The sequence below is a fragment of the Anas acuta genome, chromosome 6 (assembly GCF_963932015.1).
Source record: "Anas acuta chromosome 6, bAnaAcu1.1, whole genome shotgun sequence".
Classification (NCBI taxonomy): domain Eukaryota; kingdom Metazoa; phylum Chordata; class Aves; order Anseriformes; family Anatidae; genus Anas; species Anas acuta.
In genome coordinates, this window is record NC_088984.1 from 37,407,703 (window position 1) to 37,429,567 (window position 21,865).

General features: G+C 39.9%; 1 protein-coding gene across 5 annotated transcripts in view; it reads left to right on the plus strand.

Annotated features, from left to right (window-relative positions):
* The window catches only part of SLC39A10 (solute carrier family 39 member 10), a 191,907-nt gene that overhangs the window by 105,263 nt on the left and 64,779 nt on the right, over positions 1–21,865 (plus strand). The window contains exon 1 of one of the 5 annotated variants that reach the window (XM_068686592.1): positions 741–1,004. The exons of the other annotated variants lie outside the window; for them this stretch is intronic. The gene's annotated coding sequence lies outside the window, so the exon portion shown is untranslated. Of the gene's footprint in view, positions 1–740; positions 1,005–21,865 lie in introns of those variants that run through there. 5 annotated transcript variants of the gene reach the window in all.

Below are 21,865 nucleotides of genomic sequence, written 5' to 3' on the forward strand. Positions count from 1 at the left end.
CTGTGCTGGAAGTTTAGTGCTTGGAAAGAAAGTGCTGAAAGAACCTTTGAAGTCAGCGGCAATGCTTTTATAAGCCTGTCTCATTTTATCCAGCATTAAGAAAGGGCCCTAGTGTGTTTCATGGCACTCTGTGGCTCAATTGCTTGTGTCTTTTTCTCCTCCGACTCTTTCAAAATGAAGAATGTTATTTCCATATATCCTCACAGGGTATATGCCATTAATGACCATCCAGACTGCAGCTGTATATTTATTTCTGTGTATTGCACACTATCTGTGAAGTCTTTTCTTTTAAAGTAGTTCAGTCTTTTAAAAATGTGAAACAGAGGCCAGGTGATTTGTTCCCAAAGATAATCAAAATCTTCAAGAAGTCTCTGTGCTGGTTTTTATACACAATTCTTGCCTCTAAACTTTCTAAATCTAAGTGTTAAAGCGAGTCAAAGGTAGGAAGGTGAATCGACTAGGCACTTGCATTAGGATGAGATAACGCAGTGCTTTCATACCGCAGGATAGCTATTTCATGATCTTTTGCTTGTGAAGGGAAACAGCAGTTCTGATTAAACGCTATTTTATCTGTGCTCTTTGTAAGCATAACTCAGTGAAGATGGCAGTATGATATGGCTGAGTTTTTAAGGCTTGTGCTCAAAAGACATGTATCTTTAAGGGTAGTACCTAATGTGGATTCTCTAATTAAGAACACCTGTAGGGGCCTGACCAGAACCCGTGGTTCAGCAGCAAAACTGCCGAAGGGCTCTGAAAAGGCAAAAACTTTGTGTTGTCTTTTAACCTAAATTATAACAGAGTTCAAGCCTGTGCCAAGCAGAGTCAAGCTATATAATTTATGAGCTATGAGGGCAGCTCTGGGCCCCTCTGAGGTGATTTTTATCAGTGCAGTAGCATAAACAGTTCTTCTTTACTTGAACACTGGGAAAAGGGAGCACTGGAAAGCAGGCCGTATAAAGGGGATCCAACCTATGCTCGGATCTGCGTAGCCTGCGGATGTTCGGGTAAGTGTATTTGCATTCTCTGTTTTCTTCTTGGAGCAATGGCTGAGGAAGGGGTTTGTTGAACAAGGTTATGCAGAGCTCTTCAGCAGCGTGCTAGAGGAAGCTCTGAGCTGCATGACCCCATGGGGTGCAGTTTGAGCACGCAGTTTTGTTTTCTGCTGTTGAAGTCTTAGCCTGTTGGAGAGGATCTTTTCTACTTTGTTTGATTCATTGTCTGCCTCGGTTTTCGAAGGCCTAGGGATGCCAAACCTCATCAGTGGTGTAATGGGGCTGCCCACAGTAATACAAACTGTACTCAGCTGTAATGATGGGTTTGGGCCCTTGGCTTTGCTTGTGTTTTGAAAAACTTATTCCCACACACAAGCAGGTGTTATTTAACAAGTGGAATGCTATCAGATATAACTAGAAGATTGTTATTGAGCATACATTGCAAGTATAAGGAATATTTTTTTAAAAATCTTTTGTAGAATATTATTAATATAGTAGTCAAAACATGATTTGTAATAAACTCAAAGTGACTGTGTAGAACAAAACTCAGCATATTATTTTTTTCTTGTATTAGGGTTTGAGGGGCTTTGGAAGATTTAAACAATAAGCTCTTACAGCATCTGCATGTCTCAGCAGTGTCTCTGTAACTAGACAAGAGGTGAGGGTAGCCTAGAGATAGCAACTAATTGGAGTAAGAACTAGGGCAGTGTCCGATTGACCCATCTCAAGAAAGAAGACAGGTTCTGGGATCATCTGATATGGTTTCTGTCTCAGTGTTGTTATTTTGTGGTGATTTTGTTTGTTTGTTTGTTTGTTTTTAACTGTCATTTTGAACGTAATAGTCATAGAAAAGGAGGTACTTTGAAAATGTTCTTGCTTCTTGTTGTTACGTTTATTTCTAGTAGCTTTTGATTGTTTGCTTTTGTCTCCTGCAAATGAAGTTTACAGTACAGTGCAAGCTCTGATGTCTGCTGTTGTTCAAAAGTGCATCTTTAAGTTCATATAGTTAAAATCCATCTACTTTTATCTGAACAACAGAATAATATTCAAAACTCTTTCTTAATACTAGCCCTTACTGAGGCGTTAATTTTCTGTGGGCGTTCTTTTCTGAAGCTTTAATTCTGGCCTAGCTTCTTCGTGTAGTTATTTACTGCTGCCATAGTATGGTGGCAAAACCACCACTATGAGATACAAGTTACATTTTTTACCCAATGTTTACTTTAGGAAGAAAAGCAAAAATCAATAGATCCTGTGCTTTACTCAGTATTTTCCTTTGTTCGAGGAATTGCAATTTCTTGTGTACCTGATGAAGCAAAACAACAGAATTAATTCTCAAACAGTGTGAGCACAGTGTTGTAGTGTATCAACGGGCTGTTAAAGTGTGTAGATGAATATCTATGCTTGTAGGCTGTGTTTCTTGAAAAGAGGATAACTGGGTGGGTTATTCCTTCCTCTGTGATGAGTCGGTCTGTTTCTCTGTCCGTTTTCCAATTACTTCAGTTCTCCATGTCTTGATACTAGAAAGTCAAGACCTTTTTTTGCTGTCTTCTTGCAGATGGCTGAGGTTCATACATGTAAGTGGGGTTGTGTGCTTTACTTGAGTCTGCATACCAGATGTATATTCTAAAATGTCTGTTGAACTCAAGACTTCCTGAAACCACACTTACAGTTCATAACACCTTTATTTAGCGAATGTAAGAATGATTGTTGTCAATAAAGCAATGTAAGCAGATACACTGGAGCCCCAGGAAAGACAGGGGGGAAAGCACTCTAGCTCCTTTTTTGTGCATCAGTGGTGCACAAGCAGGATCAGCTAGAGCAGGTTGTCCAGGATCACATCTGGCTGGCTTTTGAATATCTCCACATGTGGAGATTTCACAACTTCCAACATGGTCCAGTTTTTGCCCACACAATATTGTGAGGTGGAGCAGAGAAAGATGTTGTTGTTCAGATTGACTTTCTGCATTTTAATTTGTGCATATTGACTCTTGTGTTGTCACTGGGCACCACTAGAAAGAGCCTCCTTCTGTCCTCTTTACGACTTGCTACAGTAACTTCACTGGAAAAGACAGTTGTACCAGAGATGGTTTAGGCAAGCTAGCTCTGGGCTGTTTTGTTTTGTCTGCAAGATAGCCAGGGTCCAAAGCAGCAACTACTTCTGTAAGAAACCCACTGAACCCCTCTGCTGTAGTCTCCACCAAAGACAGAGGTTTGAAACACCTACATTTAATGATGTTCTTCTGTGCTTTAGTAACTTGGAAGCAATAAAACTTCATAGTTTCCTGAACTGACTTGACCAATCACCATGCTTGGAGCACGAGCTTTCAGTTTCTTGGGTACTCTCTTAATGTTTGTCAGCTTAAAGCTTTAGAAACTTTTCGGTTCTGCCTGAATTCATTCAATAAGGGAAATAGGTCATCCAAATCTCTGCAAACTTTGGCTGCCACAGAGATTCCTTACTGCATATCACAATCAAGAATAAAATGTAAAAGAAACTTAAAAGCCTTTGGTTCTGGTTCCCGATGTTTACTGTTAAAACAACTGCAATAGTTGGAGTCTGCATTTTTAAAAAACACCTCTTTGAAGTTACTCTATTTTTTATTTTCTCTGTAATGTTACATGATGAGTGCTGCAGAGGGAGGGATAGGTAAATGCATTTCAAGCTGGGTAGATGTGTTTCAAGATGGGTAGATACATTTCAAGCTTGCCTGTTGCAGCAGAAGGGGACATTTTGTTTAAAAGAAACTTTTCCTGATGAAAAGCTGGAGCCCTGCCCTCATTAAGTGCCATCAGTTGGCATAACTCTCTTGTGTTGCCCAGTTATGTCCCATAAGCCTGGGGTAAGAAGCCTTTCTTGCTAAATGATTAAGAGGGAGGGTCATTTCTACTCTTAGAAATGTTTTACAAAATAATCTGAGAAGTGAGTCAGACTGCAGGTTATGCTTTGACTTAAAACAACCAGGGCCACAGTTCCAAGCCTGAACATGAGCTCGATGCTCTCATCTTGGAATTCTTAAAAATTTTAAGTCATTATGGTCTGTGACTAACTGCAGCTTAGATTGGCACAGTCTCAAAGGCAGGCATTTCCCTGCATCTGGAGAAAAGCAGGCTCTGTCAATGGGCTTTTAAATCATATTACAAGAAAGCTATACAGCAGCTAGAGGCATCGTGTGTAGGTCGTTTAATTTCTTTAACATCATTATCCTTTTAATAGGTGTGTGCAAGGACCATAATTCTTCTTTCAGAAACCCAGCAGAAGAGTAAATGCTGGTCTAGTTAAACCAATGACCTGCGTAGAATCTGAGCTGTTCTTTGTTGTACGTTTACTGTAATGTGTTTGTTCTGTAAACATAAGATCAAGGTCAGATTTCTATTGCAGGATCTGAGCATCAAGAAAAGTTAAATTATTCTATCTAATTCTGATAGGGTTGTTCATACTGTGATTGAATAATAGTGTAACTTTATGCAAACACTACTTTCAAAATATATTACATATGTATATTTAAAAAAAAAAAAAGCACAGGTCTAGTTTCACTGGGTGGTTATGCAGGTTGTAACATCCACTGTGGCTCACACTTCATTTTTGTTGTACCTTTCTTCTCATTGTGAGTCTGTTTAGCTTTGATCCAGAAAGCAAAGTGAGTTTTTGCAATAACGAACAGAAAATGAAAATTTTATCAAAGGCAGTTCAAAAGCTTCCCTCTGCCCCATTCTTAAGTTCTGTAGATGAGATCCGAGATGGATATTTGCCTTTTCTTGAAAGGAGAAACAGAAAGTAATGTCTTAGAACAATTTAAGGGTATATCAGACATGCTTTGTCCCTAAAATAAGGTATGTAAGTTGCAGTAGTTAAAGTATTCATCTTGTTAATCCTTGTGAACAAGCACAGAACGCTGTGGACAGATGAACCTGACAGCATTCTCCTTAGAAATGTGTAAGTATATTGTGAGGTCTGCTGGATTTCTCTGTAATGCAGTACGGGATGTCTCTCAGAAATACAAGAATATAACAGCTGTTGTTTTTTCCTAAATCATCCATGTTTTCCACCTGTCACATAACGGTAGTTTGTGCATAGGTTTTCTTTAGCTTTGTACAGATCTCCATTAAGCAGCCAAGACTGCTGGTCAGATCCCAGGGAATGTATGGGTCAGGAATAGATCATGCTCACCAAGTTGTCCAATGCCTGTCTACACATTATCCATACCATTTTTTATTTTTTTTTTTATTATTGCTCACCTGACAATTGTGGTGCTCATAGTATATGTCTGGGAAGCACATAGACCTGTCTCTGTTTTTTCTTTTTGTTCAGCTTATTTTATGTAATATTTGCATTCAAGTCTCATTTCTGCTAACAGAAAATTGAACTGGAGTTGATCCTAAGATGAATATCTGCTGGTCTTTCCCTCAATATACTAGGGATTTTATGCTTCAACAAAGCCTTTTGAAATGCTGTTTGTGCTTAAAGTGAAATTACTGATGAGAAATAGTTCTTGTAGTAGGATTGGACAATGGTAGTCATGCAAAATCCCTGACTTCCTTCAAAAGCTTCTCTTGGAGGTCCTCTGTCTTGACCTGGTGTTGGGTCACCTGTAGGAGGGCCCAATGTGTATGATATTGGTCATTATTCTGCAGTGACTCTTCTCCAAATCAGACAGAATAAGTATTTTGCCAAACTGGGCAAGCAAACTCAAAAACACCATTAAACATCTCACCCTAGGATATATGCTATAGGGAATATGCATTCTGTGATGTGAGCAGCCACTTAGGTCATACTTAGGTATGACCTTCTCATTGAAGATAACTGTGGTGTGTTGGAGAGTATAGAGGGATGCCCAACTATGAACAAAGCAGTGCGTGGTGGGGTAGCTGCTGAAAGACTGCTGATAGCGAACGTCAGTAATGTATCTTCACACAAACAAAATCCCTGAAAGTGAAAGTAGTACTGTGACGTAAACGGGTCAAGGAGGTATGAAAAAAAAAAAGAGAGAGAGGAAAAAAGAATCTGGAAATCATCAGCTTGAATCAGTCGACAGTTTGAGGCAGGAAGAGCAGCAGGCTTGGGAAATCTGAGAATTGTCTGCATCATGTGCCTTCTAATGTAAAGCCTTCAGGGGAGGGAATAACTTTCTCTGATGGTGGAGGGTGAGCTGGATGCCTCTTATAGTGCAGTTGTTCTTGGTTAGTTGAAAAGCTGGCTACAATCATAGCAATACTACACTGGTAGGAGGCTTGAAGATCAGGAACTGGTAGCGCAGTTACCAGACAGGAACAATGTCTGTTCTGTTGAACTTCTGTGTTGTGTTTTAATCCTTAAGAAAATAAGATGAAATATAGCAGCACTTCTTAATTAAGAGAATTTCATAGATGGCTAAAGGAAAAAAATCCTGCTGCTAAAACAGGTCTCACAGTAGTAAGGCATCATCAGGAAGGTACACAAAATCAAAGGGAGACTTTCTTAGTAATTTTAGGAGATGGCTGGGGTTCTACTCATTCGTAGCACCAATGCAACGAAAGAGGGCAGGAAATACTTGGAGATATGGAGGGAGACCAACCCATTTTACACAGAAACAGAGCATGTTTGATGAGCAAGCCTGAAGTGAACATTTTCAGGCATGGACTACACAGGATCATGAAGAGGCAGTAGTTAAGGAGAGAGGAAAATAGTACCACAAGGACTAAAAAGAAAAAAATCTTAAGTGTGCGTTCTGGTTATGTGTGCTAAACTCACTGTAAGCCAGAAATAAAATACGGCTTAGGTTGGCAACCTGATTTAGGGGCACAGGGATTACTATGCTGTTATAATGAATCTTAAAAGCAGCTTGGTTGATTGTAACAAAAGGAATAGGAAAACTGGGAAAAATCAAATCACATTCTCTGAAAGACGTCGTCCCAAGACTAATCTTTCAATATTTCAATTCAAATATTTCAATGCAGACCACGCTAGTAACTTGAATCTGACAAACACTTCAGTACTGCCAGGTTCTTTCTTCCTTAGATGTAGCCATCGATGAACACTGCTTATTCACAGTAAGCTTCAGTCCAGTTCAGCTGGAGCTGCTCTGGTTTGATCTGTTACACAAATAGTGTACTTCCCTGTTAGATTTGATTTATGATTTCTTTTTAATCTGTGCTAATTTTTGGGCCCCTTGGCAGTAGTTCATAGGTTGAAAAGTAGCGTTAGTGACTCAAAAGCTGTTGCCAGGTTTCTGTGGTTTGCTTTTGCCCATACTAAGCATTAAGCAATTAATCTCAAGGTTTTAGGCATGGCAAAACAAAACAACACCTCAGATGTGGCTTATTGGCAGTATGAGAAAACTTTCATTGGCAGTGAGGAAGAAAGAACAGAGTATCACAAGCAATAACTATATGACAAAATGCCTCTGTAAGCAGAGACTAGGCTCAATATTTGCAAGATTTTTACTTGTTTTCCAAGTATTCTGAACCACAGATAAATTGTGCTTTGATAGGTCAAACAGAAATCTTTGTAAGAACTGTAGATAACTCATAACACATACACATTTCTAACATCTTCCTGAAAACTACATGACTTTTTTTTTTTTCTTTAAAAATATTTTTCTCCACAAAGGTGAAGTTTTCTTTGAAAATGGTGCCAGTTTTTGTACAGGTGAACTAAGTAGCCTATAGCAAATGCTGAATGAACATTGGGCATACAGCATATGGCTATCCACACTTAATCAAAGTGACTTGTCTTTTTGTGAGTATAAATAGCCACACAGCACCCATGATGCTGGAAACATTTGATGAGCTATATCTGAGTGTGTATGGCTGAAACACTGAGTTGAATGTTTTTTCATGCTACTCAATGGGCGAAACTTTCTGAAAGACAATAGAGAAAGACCGCAAGAATTCTGTTTGTTCTTGTTCTGTGCTATTGTAATATGCTCTGTGCTATTGTAATATGCTCTGCATTTTTATTATGTAAACTGGAATAAACCAGCTGCAGAGCCATGTTCAAAGTGTTGTTGGATGACATAGGACAGTAACTACTTGCATATCTGAGCCAACCACGAACTTCCCAGTGCTGTTGAACTTGCCTAGTTTGTTTAAAACTGGGCTGTAGTTTAGGACTCAAAGCTCCCAGGTCCACTGACAAACTGTGCATCATGCTGAGCTCTGATACTGAGTACACAGGTGTGCATGCATGTTGTGGAATAACTGAAAAGCTTCTTAAAAATACTCCTGAGTTGACAGTAGTTGCTTACTGCTGGGAGCAGAACTGCTCCCTCTGCCCAGCACATGGGACGTGGCACCTCCTCACCTGGGATGTGTTAGCTCAGGGCAGAGGATCACTCACATGCAGTCAGGTTTCAGGCTGGGCTACGGATCGCTGCCCTGGAGCTGCTGTGTGGGGCTGTGCCTCCTGCTGTGGGGTGCAGCAGTCAAACAGCTTGGCTGTGATCCCGGTGACCCGGAGTGGACCACATCAGGCTGTCTCACAGCAAGAAGCACATGCTGCAGCCCCTGTCCTGCAGCTGGAAGCTGTGCTTCATCAACAGGGGTTACAGACAAGAGCAGCCCCTCAAGAAGTGACCTTGTCTCTTCCATGTTTCTGCTGAAATAAGTCTTTTCAACCTTAATTTTGGTTACACTTAGGCTTCCTCTTTTTTATGTATTAAATCCCAGAACTCTGTCTGACACCATGCTGAAACATGATGTGTGAGTGCTGCAAGTAATCATGAGACAAATTGCATCCACCTCAAGTGAGTTTTTATAATGGGTCAACCTAACCAAGGTCACGTAGAAGCCCACAGATGGACTGACCAGTGCAAAAAGCCAAGACTGGCAGGGAAGGCCAAGCTCAGGTGCAAAAAAGCTCTTCTGCTTGATGTCATTCTTTGCTGAGACCTAGGATGAACTCCGTGTGTGTAGGTAATAACATCCAAAACAAAGATTATTTAAACCACCAAATGGCTTGAAGCAAACAAAGACTTTGAGGATACAAGTTGCTTTAAAAACACAGCTGTGCCTTCAACATAAATACAAATCAACTCCAACAATTACCCCTTGCATCTGTCTAGGCATATATTCTAATTTCAGGAGAGGTTGTAAGGGTTACTATTTTTTGGTTTGTTTGTTTTTCTCTTCAGCAAAATGCTTGGGTGTTAAGCAAAAACATTGGAACAATACGCTTGTTACTGGAAAGCTACTTCATTATGAAAGTTCAAAGAAAGCTTAGCAAAGCGTTAGTGAAAGTGTAAAAAGAAACCAGGTAAAAATGTTTTTTTGCAGAGAAGGTAGCAAGTGCTTTTGGATTTCCTGTCTTGAGACGTGCTTTCAAGATCTTGCGTAGCGAAATCAAAGGAACTGAGAGGAAGCGCAACCATTTGGCAAGCACTTTAAGTATTTCTAACAGGTGTGCAGAAGGAACATGATCTTTGCTACACTTTTTGCAAGCTGCTTTAGAACACAAAGTTCAGGACCTAAAGTAAACAAGATTTGTATGATTATGTCGTCTCATTTTCCCCTGGAAGTTTTGGAGCTATTCTGTCCCTCTGTCTAATGTGGTTGAGTTTTTAAAGATACCAAAGTTCACCAGCATTTCATGAGAATCGCCATATGAGCAGGGAAAAATGTTCCTATAGCTAGTTGCCCATGTTGATCCTAGTAGAGGATCAACAACAGTTTGAGACGCGCTGCAGTCTCCCAGAAAGCATGGTGAACCATGAGAAATGTTGGAAAACAAAGCAGGAGAAACTAAGGGTATGGGTCTGAGGGTATGTATATGGCTTCTGTTTTTCCAACAAGATTCTGTGTTCTGTTCTGTGTTGCTAATGAAGCCACTTTAAACCAGCTTTTCGTAACAGCTCACCAGTGTATACACTTGGGCTGGTGAGCAGGAGATGCAGGATGCACTTGGTCAAAAAGATCTCTGGAATTCTTACATCTATGCCTGGCGAAGTAACGTTTGAGGTGTGTGGTGTTGTGACTGAAAGTTTTCACAGCTTTCATATACCATGTGTAAGTCTCATGGGTACTGCAACTGTTCTCAGCATTACATCTTCTGCTTATGAGGCTCTTCAGAAGTGCCTGCTGTTCGCTTCCTTTCTGTACCTCCCAGTAGTTTGGAGATTCTGATGTATCTCCTATGCTGGCCTTATTACCATGCTTTAAATATTTAATACAAGTGATACTGTGAATACTTTTGCAAACTTCAAGATGAGAGCTAGTATACAATCACAGAAATTTCTGTTGGAGATTATTTGCACTATCTGAATGGCAGCTTCTCTAGAGCAACTGAGATTGTGCTAGAAGTACAGTAATCTTGGCTTAGAGGCAGAACAACTGTTTTCACCCAAATTAGCAGGGCTGTTCCCGATGTTGCTTCATCTACCAGTAGACTTTGCTTCTGTATGATAGCTGTGGGCAAAATTGTCTGTACCACAGCAGCTCAAAGGCAATTGTATCTCACACGTTGGAGAGCCACAGTCAGTCATGGGACTAAAGGTCCTTAGCTGCAACTGTATTTGAGCTCAGTACCTTTCCAAGCTGGAATAGAGCCCTCTCTCCAAAAAGCAAACCACGTACTTGCCCTCCTGAGGAAAGAGCTGTTATCTCCTCCTAACTGCTCTGTTACTATTTTAAGAAAGGAAAAATCCCATTTTACTCCTCCTCCTCCATGAAACAATGGGCCCTGCTTTCTCACAGCCTGTACCACCACTTTCCTACCTAAAGCATATAACCCAAATACAGCTCACCAACCCTGTTCCCTAGAACTTCCTCCCCTATCTTCATACTACTTAATATCATCATCCCATTAATTTTAAATAGTTGGTCTCTATAGTTACCTCTTATCTTTATTCCCTTAGCAGTCCTGTTTATCCTGCAGTTGTAGACCCAGTTCTAGTTTGTGAGCCCTTGGAGGCCTCTATGCCTTTTCATGTACGTGTTTACAAGTTACTGCTGAGGGTCCAGCTGTAAGACTAAAGACTAAATCCAAAATTAACTAGATGTAACTGTTCCACATGGGAACACCTCTACTGATAAAGCCATCAAATTACAGGAAAAAATACAGATGTAGAACATAAGTCTTGTACCGCCAAGAGCAATTAATACTATTCAAACAATGGCTAAACCATCTGGATAACAAAACAAAGTTCACCATAGCCAAGAAAAAAACAATGCAGCAAACTATTTTAACTAAGTAGTGCTGTTCAGGCAACCTTGTCTTGCCTCCTACCTAGGTAGCTGAAATGTAGTCTGGGATTTTGCCTGCTGCCAAAAGGCATGGGTATTGTGGGGGATCCCTCAAGGAAGAAGACGTGCTGCTGTACTAGAAGACCTGTGATGATGGTAGGGGTCTGCTACATGAGGGTCTCAGGAAGGATAGCTGCTTATGTAGTGGGAGTCTGAGGAGCAAGCAGAAACTCGGGCACTTTCCAAAAAAATAGGTTGTTCCCTTCTCTCACCTCTAGCTCTCTGCATACCATCATGAGGAGACAGGGTCATGGGTAGAAAGAAGTCAACAAAGAGCAGTTTCCACCCGAGAAATGTGGCTGTGTAGGTAACAAATATATATGCCCTTGTGATCAGTCCAACCACAGAAACACTGACAGGGAGAGACTTCTGGAAATCATCCTGTCATCAACACTGCGTCCAATTAGCTTTGTCTAGCCAAGTCCTTAAAATCTCTCACATGGAGATTTTCCATCTTCTGGATAACATGTTCTGGTGCTGTACAACTACTCTCCTTGTGAAACTTTTCCTAGTATCCAGTCTTAATCTCCTGATCTGCAATTTGTGAACACTATTCTCATATTACCTGCCACTTTTGGGATGGGAAACCATATTCTTAATGTGGAAGACAAAGAATGAACTTGTAGGGGTACACTGTGGATCACTAGGAAGTAAGAACGAGGGTGAATAACATGCAACATCAAATTAATCACTAGTCATGCGTATAATGTACATATATCTGGGAATCCCACCACTCTCCATCTGGATTCTAGAATTAAACCAGGTTCCTGTGAGAAAGTAAATTCCACAGATCAACCACAGTTAATGTGGTGGGACAGCAACTGAAGAGACAGCTTTCTTTTTACAGCTGTCATTTCAAAGCTGTATAGAAGTGAAAGCTGAAGCGACTGCCCGGCAGTCACTTTGGTGAGTTGTAGTGGAGAAGCTGTGGAAGGATGGACAATCATCAGAAAATACTGTAACAGAGGTGGTAGGTAGGTAAGGACAATACACTGCAAGATGCTTTGAAGTTCACGGTTAAAATATTGGCTAGTGTTAGAATAGGTCAAATTACTTAACATGTGACTAATTTTAAGTACTGGCACTTACTTGCATATTGCTGAGGTTATGATAAGATTTAGAAAATAAAAATCTGTACGACCCATTTTGCTGTTCTTCCTTTGCTAGCTTGTGAAGCTAGGAAAAGGGCTGTGATTAGAAGGTATAATTTGTTTCTCACAATCAAATAGCTTATCTATTCTTGCAGATCCTTCCTTGACTTTCATTTGATTCCTCTTCAAAATACTTTCTTTCTGCCTTAAAACTTAAAATCTTTTTCATCCTCTTCTTTGAGGAGAAAAAAGATTCTTCTCTGTCCATTAAAGGACAATCTTTGAGAGTTTAGGGGAAACTGTCAGGCTTTTCCTGATTTCAGTGTCTGCCCTGGTCCAATGTTAACTTCACTAGCAGTGTCTGTCTTTGCCCCTTGAGTTAGGGCTATGCTTTCTAGTCCATTAAAAAAAAAAATAAGTCCCTATGAATAGCCCCAGTCAGTGCTCAGAACTAGGATTAACCCGGACATAACAATCAAACGTAAACCTACACTACTGTCAGATACTAAGGTCTTGGGGAAGGAGTGAGGGGAGTCTATCTGGTATCTGTGAGCTTCTATCAGAAGTTTATAACTTGGCCAAACATGGAATGGAGTTGTGAAAACTTGTGGTGAAATGCTGGAATTCATAGTTTTATGCAAAAAAATAAATAAAAGCCTAATAATAATAATAAACAACTTCTATGAACTAAGCATGGAATATTTCCACCCAAATGGTTGAAAACTTGCAGAATTATAAGCAGTTGTAAATACATCTTGTGAGAAGTGATTAGCAAGCTTATTAATAGGTAGTATTACAAGCTTTGGCAGTAACCAATTTAGATTATGACTTATCTATTGTGTATTTACTTGTTATAAAACTAGTTAAGTGAAAAAGGCAAAGGAGAATTGATTCTTGGGGAGTTTAAATCTTACTTTCTGAAGTGCAGGATGCTTTTTGAAGAGTGATTGGTGCATATTGGAAATGATTATGAAAACATCTGTTTCTCTAAGTCCACGCCAGATATGATTAATCTCAGAATAGTAATAACAAGTGTCTGAAGTGTTAACCTTGAATTTCTCAGTGTTGAAAGGCAAGAAGGGTTCTTGCCTTTTGGTTCATCATCCATGATAAAAAGTATGCAAGTCAAACTAGACCTTCACTGATAATTGCATAACTTCATAGAGTTGCTGCTGATGGAAAATAAGCAATTATCCTCCCATACACATACTTCCCCCCCACCTTTTTTTTTTTTTGGGGGGGGGGGGGGGGGGGGAGGGGGAGGGGGAGGGGGAGGGTCTGGTTCTAATCAAGTACAGGGAAAAAAGCAAGTCTTTAGAACATTTTAGACAGCATCTATAGAGTGACCCCATAAAGATATCAAAACTCTTACACTAGCAAAGGAAGCTGTTAATCTACCAGGATACAGAATTCATCGAGTATATCACCTGAATGTAACAGTGAAAGAAATAAGATGGAATACCAGGTACTCTGAAATGTGGTGTTGATACTGATCTGGTGTTTTTGGAAATGTCCATGTCAAATGGTGCAGTGGTAGAGGAAATAGTGAATGATTAAGTTTTATATCCTCTTCATGTCGCAAAAGTGATAGCACAGAGGCAAGACCAGGAACACAACTGGAAGTAATGTGCAGGCTGCATTTTTCTGCCTAGGTAAATCAAGAAACAAGTGGGTGGTAAAGGATGTTTTTTTTCCTGATGAACTCTGCAAATGTAATCTTACTGGTTCACATAACTACCCCGCACATAGTAATAGGTTTAAGAAGAACTGTGTGCTTTGTGTACATCTCAAGCCTGCAGTTATGATTTCCAGTCCTGTAAGAACATGGACTTTTTGCATAGACTTTTTGTAGTCTCTTGATTATACAGGCTAAGATTTATTGTTTAGGAATTAAACTTTCAGCTGTAGAAGTGAAAACAGGACGTAAACTAGCACACATTCTGAAGCACAAAATGTGCTTACAGTAAGGATCCCCTGTAGCACTACACACAGCTTTAGGCTAGAGAGAATCTTGATAAATGGAGCAGTAAGTTTCTCCTTCTCTTGCCAGTTTCTCTGTAGGGGGGGAATCTTTGAGCGGTTATATGCGATATCAGATGTAGTGGGTAAGAAAGGAGACGAGGAAGAGACGTTTATTGCAAGGTCTAAGTGTTCTTTTAGCTAAGTTTGCTAATTTCTAGCAGTATGCCATCTCTTTGTACTGTATTCAAATATTTATTAGTGTTACAACTGAGCCACAGATGTTCAGTTTGAAATTGGTATAAGGAAATTTTGGGCTGGAGTCAAAAAGCTTTCAGTTCACAAGTTTTAAGATAAGGAATAGTGGGGAATGAAGACAAAATTAGGCCAGCACTAAAGAGAGTATGCAAATCCCAGCATGCAAGCAATGCTCCAGGAATTACATGCAGAGCAGGAAATTACCTTTGAGCAGGGGGAGCTCAAAGAGCTTTAGTGAATTAATGAAAATGCATGTCGGAGAAGAATTTGGCCTCCTTGGCCTAGAGGTGGCTTGTGCCTGCCTACCTAGTGGTAATCTAGTGACATGAAGTTGCAGAAGATGTCGTAATGGTTATAAGACAGTGGATTTTGCTTTTGGGGGGAGGAGATTATACTGTAAGGGTGGTCAAACTTGGATGGACCAAGTTACCCTGAGAAGTTGTGGAGTCTTCATCTGTGGAGATACTCAAAGCCAAGCTGGATATGGTCCTGGCCAACCTGCTCTAGCTGACCCTGCTTGAGCAGGAGGACTGGACTAGGTGACCTCACAAGGTCAGCTCAACATCAGCTATCCTCCAGTTCTGCAGTACTGTAGAAACATGTCTCTCTGGCACTTTCCAAAATCAGATAAAGGGAAGTAAAGCATGTACCCTGAAGAACAATTTGCAGAAATGACAACTGGAGTTAGATAGGACTGTATGTGTTATTTTCTCTTAGATTTAGAGCTGCATAGGCTATGAAGCTTTTCTGTAACTGCTTGAGTCTTAGCTATACATGTACACTTAACAAGATTTTTGCTCTGCTGTAGCCTTGGGGTTCTAAATCGTCATTTTAAGGTCTGGTGACTGTATGATTGAAGCAGTATAAAAATGAAGCACTGCTCACTTGAAGAAATTGTATATATGCATAAATCCTTGAAGAGTAACCTCCTAGCTACATTGTGTGTTTGCTGTGGTGTTTGGCTGAATCTAAGACAAGATTTGAGGTCTTTAAATGGAAGTGAAGTGTGCAAGGGACTGGGTAGTGAAAATCCAACATGCTTAGTTGGGAAGAGAAGGGTAAAAGCTTGAGTCCACAGCCTTGGAGGACTTTCATGAACGCTTATTTTATGCACATACAAATCTTTTTGATTTCACTGGAGTACCTATGTAAAGCTAAATAAGTCTGCATGTGCACAAGTAAAATGTCTCCTGCTGATCCTGCAGGGACTCTGACTGCCTCTGTGAAGCATAACTCCTTGCAAGCCTCTATTACTGAGTTTAATCCTGTGTGTGTGTGTCTGTGCCTGCATTGTTATGTGACAGTGTTGCTTCCCTGTAAGCATTCCAAAGCATTAACCCGTTCTTGCGAATACGTTATTATTGACTGCATAGTAAGCAAATAGACATGTGGAAAAGCAAGCTGCGGATCTACTGGTTGACAGATCTAATAATCAGGAATTTTCAGTCATGCTGCGATAAATATTGTGTGACTTCAGCGACAATACATTGATTTTATGCTGGTGCAAAGCCTAACTGTAGTGTATTTTATCAACATCACGAGCCATTGCTAACAGTACATCTTGCTAGAGTCGCACTGAAAAAGGTGAACAAACTTTAGTAATTGGGCCTTTACTTGAAATGTGAAGTATATGACTTAACAGGTTGCTGGAACAAATTATATAAGAAAATGAAACTGAATTGTGTTTCTTCAAAACATTAACTGAGACTAACAAATGTTGAATGAAGAAATATTCCTGGATTCCATTGTCAGCAGCAGTTTAAAATGCATTCATCGCTAATTGTATGTGACAACCATACAAACAAGTAACCTCAGTTGGAACAGAGCTAGAAGATGGGTTATTGATTATGCTGACAGAAACGTAACATTGGTTTTCCAATTGAATTCTGAGAATTTTGATTCTCCATGGTATTGCCATGCCAGTGTCAAAGTAAGGGTAGTTATTACATAAAAGTTGCAGAGCACTTCCTGTCCTCTAGATGTTAAAGTGTTGTGTTAAAACTCCAGGATGAACAATGAATGAACTTGTCTACCTTTTTGATTCCAAAGGACTTGAAGTAAGGAGAAAAACACAACAAAAGCCAAAGGCTAGCATGGCATATTGTGTCATTTGGCAGTAGACATGACTAATAGCTGTGACCATGCTTTCAGTCTTTTTGTCCATATTCCCAGCTGCCTGCACTAATCATTAATTAAACCAAACATGCAGGCTGTATTTAGGACATCAATAGGGATAATTGAACCCTGAACAGAGATACTTAATTGTACCTTCATTCCTAAAACAAGTCTGTCCACTGGAAATGACACTGCTAACCAGGCTTTCCTTTTCTGTTTTCCCCCTTTTTTCTTTATCTGTTGTATATAAGCATGGGTTTTTTTGTTCATTTAATTAAAGTAGTGATACTTTATGAAAAGTATGGTTTGAAATGTAAAAGTGATTTTAAAGAACCAAATTTACAAACTTAAATAGTACTGGATTGGAAGGGTTGTTCAGGTTTTATGTGCTTCTTTGTTGTTGTAGTAAATATTGAAATATCTCATAATGCTTTGTTTGGCTTTTAAGTTTAACAAATAATGTTTTACTGACAAAACTTAAAACTTAAAATATATTCAATAGCTTACAAAAGCATAATGCTGCTGTATTAGAACTGCTCGTAACTGTATAATAAAGTGGGAAAGTCAAAGGTGCTAGTTCTTAAATTAACTACCTGAGCCATGTGATCTAGAAAAGCTTCCAAAGAATGAGAAGTATGTTTAATCTGTTAATGACCTGTTTGATCTCTCGTTACCAAAGCAGCATAATCTATGTAGATATATGAAGAGTTTATCTCTCAAATCCACTTAGCTTCATTCTCAATAACCTGGAAAAATTCTCCCTTACACTTTTAAAGCAAAATTTTATGGCTGAGATTTTCAGAGCTCAGGTGCCCAATACCTACTAAATTCTAGTGGAAACAAATCAGGTTTTCATAAGAGGTTCAGCCCAATGTGATATTTTCCAAACAGCTTTGCATTTTCAACTTTACTGTGGCTGTAAGTTAAAACAGACCTCCTCAACTTATCTGTGTTGTATTTTCTGGCCACTCTGATTCTGATTTCCCTGTTCTTTCTCCCCTGCTATTCTGGCAGTGATGGGATCACATCCCTCGTTATTCTAGGATTTTGTGTGGTGTTTTTGTGTGGCCTGTAATTGGCTGTGCACTTTCAGTAGATTTATATGTGTATATATAGTTAGCATTGACTCTTTTGGTAGCACTGTGATTCAAAGTATTTATCTTTTTTCTTTTACTAGTTTCTCTCAAATTAGTTCATCTTTATAACTCATTATCAAATTGCATTGTGCAAAGCTAGTTAAAAAGACAGTCACTATTTCTTTAGATGATTTATTGAAAACAGATTCATTGCTTGTTGCTTTGGAGTTTTTTTCTTATTTTTTAATGATCCTGCTAATCTGTTTTTAAATGCAGAAGATGCTGGCACATATGATAACCTTTAACTGTTAGTAAAGGTACTTGTGTTCTTATTTTACTTTCCTTTCAGTTCAACATCACTGGAAGCTTGTAGCTTTGCCACTTATGATCAAAAGAATGTAAAAACTTTCTAAATTATTTCCTGATGTTATCAGAGCTCAGGTCTGAAATTTGATATACTGCCATCATAATTGTGAGGTTTTTTCATCTGGGGGAATTAAAGGTTCCACGCCCCACTGACCCTCTCTGCCCAAACTTTTTCGAATTCATATGCCAATATAGGCCAGTGTGTATCTGAACAATGATTTGTTTTCAAATGATGATAAAAGACTGGAAGTTCCTATTCTTTCCCATCTACACAAGCAGTCTCATTTTAGTCCCTCATACATCCTCCTTGCAAGAACTTTTTGAGACATTTGTCATGGAGGTTTTGATGTCTTCATTCTGAAGAAAGTTCGCTCACTGTGGAAAAATTGATAATCCCACACTCTTTCACAAGAAACTAGCAAGAGATCCCTTAAAAGAGCACGCTTCTGGTGGAAATAAGGTGATAAGGCAGTAGTTTTTTCACATGGATCTTTGTGAATAGTAACAACAGCTGCAGGTAGAACAGTATCCAACATTAGGACATGGCCATGGACAGAGATGGCTTCTCTTTACAACAGATCCTTCAGTGTCCCAGAAAATGTAGCAAGGGATGGTGGTAACAACTGTTTTCCTACCTTCTTCTTGACCGCATGAGGAAAAACCTGCATTTAACTCCTTTCCTGCTCTCAGTGACCTCATCTGCAAAGTGACAAGCAAACAGGAAGGAAGGGATGAGAATTGTCCTCAATATCCCCACATCCTTCATCAGTAATGCCTTGGTGCACTGTGACCACTGCCCTACCTTGTGTCTATTCTCAGTTGACAGGATGATTGCCATTTGCAGTAAAGTTCAGTAAACAGTAATGTATGCAGAGAATGTGATATTCTGTAGCTTTGCCCCCCTCATGGATGTCTTCCTACATGGTGCCCAGTTCTGTGAAGGGAGCTTGCCTTCAGCCCATCATTTGGGGCAACTGCGTTGAATAGCAAAGTTCCCTGTTTCAAAAGAAAACAAAAGAATATGTGTGCCTGTTTGTGTGCAGTTATCACTTGCTTGTTTGCAGTCTCACACCAATTTTTGTTTGATACCTAAAACTCCAAGTTAAGAGATCCTCAACTGCAGAGCGCTGATCCATAGCTAAGATTAAGGTGCCTCAAAGTTGAAGAGTTGCTCAGATTTTGTTTGGGCCCATCTCGAATAAGTCCATGCTAATAGCAGTTTTCTGCCTTTCTTCTGCTGCCACTCCCCCAAAGCATTTACAATACTCGTTTACCTTGAGGCTTGGGAGGGAAGCAGTCTTTCCAGCCAAACTGCTATGGTAGCCTTTAATCTGTTGTTGGGAGGAGTCAGAGTCAAAACTTTTACTTTTTCCCTTGACTGATGACTGCCTGGTTTCTCTTCATTCTTTGTTTCTTGCTTATAATCCTGAACATGTGCTTTTGGATCCACTGAGCACCAAAGGTACATCGAGGGCTCTGAGGCCCATGCAGCAATGACTGTTTCTTTCCATTTTAGGAGCTAAAGACAACAGCAAAGCCTATATCAGGAGCCCAGCTGTTGGATTAATCTGCTTTTATCAAAGTGTTTCTAGTCTATTTGTAGCAGAGAAAGTCTAAAAAAGTAGAATTTGATCACTGGATTAGGAAGCTTGATAGGTTCTTTCTTTTCTCAAAACTTCCTTTCCCAAAAGCACAGGAGAGCTTTGGAAACTGCAGAAGTAACCCCTCCACACTTGCTAGAGGTCAGTCCTATCTGCAGCACAGCTATCACTTGTGCTGTTTCTATCTTCTTTCTTTTTTGGATATGCTGGATTGAGTGGAATTGATGGCAAAAACTCCTGCACTCCAAAGGAGCTAGCTCTTCCACTACCTCCAAAACTGCCTCAGTGAGCACGCCACTTTTTGCTCCAGCCAACTCTTAGTAGCATGACAGGCAGGACCTTGCTATTGACAGGTACTCGGGCTTAATATAAGAAAGGAAATACCTCATTAAATATATATATATATATATATATAGTAATGAAGTTGGGGAAGCAGCTGAAAGAAACAAAACAAAAAAAAGTTTCTAAGCAAAGGGGAAAAAAGGTCTTGTCCATTAGAAGATATTTTCAATTTTACCAGCAATTGCTTCTCTCTTTCTGATCACTGACCAGGTATCTATAGCAAAAATCTATTGCCCACACCATCTTCTCCATCCCCGATGCCCAGTCACACCCAAAAGCAGTAAGTAGCAGCTATTAATTCCAGTCCTACACAGCCATGTTTGCCCAGTTATGCTGCCTGCAGTTCTGGTACTGGCCCTGGGATCTTTGCACTGAGTTCCAGTTCATAATGAAGATGTCTTCAGATCACTACCCTGCCTCTGCTTAAACAAGTGTGGTGGTTTTTTGTTTTATTTTTTTTCCAATTTTAGGATCATTGATTGCTTCATCCCAAATCTGTCTTTGGAAATGTTATCAAGAGCATATTCATTCAGAAAAGGAAAAATCACCATGTATTGCAGCTAAATCTATTGGTCTCTGTAAACTTAGAGTGAACACAGGTAATTTGTAGTGATTGCTTTTTCATTTGGTTAAAGAGCCTGCTTACATATATGTAATGCTTAAATATATGTATGTGTGTATGTGTCAGTTCTCAGTATGGAAGAGTGCCTAGAAAGTTCTACACTATACAAGCATTTTAACTAGGCTTCAAAAAATATTCTTTCCCTTCGGCTGTGGGCCCAGTGTAACCATGTTATGATCTCTTGGCATGAAACCACGTCTCTTATGGTTTAATTATCCTGTGAATGACTAACGCTTCACCAGAAACTCTATTTAAGTGCAGAAGAATGGATGACCTTCAAACAAATTATTCTTCGTTATCTGAGAAGCTGGCTGGAAACAGCCGGACGCATTGCTGAGGTGGGCATTGTAGCACACTACACTGCGCTAGCACAGGCTTCCCCTTGGGCAAGCCCCATCAGTGTTATTGCAGCAAAGTATCTCTACATCGTTCTTTGTGAGAACAGAGGACTTCATAACCTGGTTACAAACCAGGTTACTTGCTGTGTTGGGGGGTGGGGGGGCAGTGCTCAGCAGCCTTTCAGAGTGGTTCTCCAGATGGTAGTTTTCGTGCCAAAAGGGAGGCTAAGCTCAGCTCCCAGGTGTCTGTTGACCTTCAGACTCACCAGGAAGTGGGAAATGCTGGATGCCCTACCAGTTCTGAGTACGACAGAAAGATGTGTCCTTGGTTGCCAAACGTTCGTTACCTTGCCATTATCCTTAGCTACAAAGATTAAAAATTATCTTTAGCTGCTCATTGGTAGAATAGGCACATGGTTGTGGTGCTGCAAAGGTGCCCATTAGCTTCTTACTGGTAAAAGTAGTGCTAGGGGAATCCCAAACAGGAAACAACCATTTCCGTGTTCAGGTGAGCTGCTCTCTTGCTCACAAAAGTGTAAATATGCTGTTATCATGATCTCTTGATGCTAACGCTGCTTTCTGCGTGGGAGTGAACTAGGCTTTGCAGTACTGCAGGGAAATACATGTCTGGTCTGGAAAGGGTGGTAAAAGATGTCAGCAGTAGCTGCTACACAATTCAGAAACCCTATTTCCTTAAAACCATCAATAACTTTGCATGCTAGCAGCTTTCTCTTTTTTCTGTTTTTTTTTTTTTTTTTTTTTAAACACATTTACCACTGACTATTGAAGAGTTCAAGCCAGAGAGCTGCTGGATGAGAGGAAGTGAATCTGGCGTCCTCTTCTCCTTGCAGTTCTGCTGAAGCCCCACGTTTCAGTGTGGTTCTGTTGCA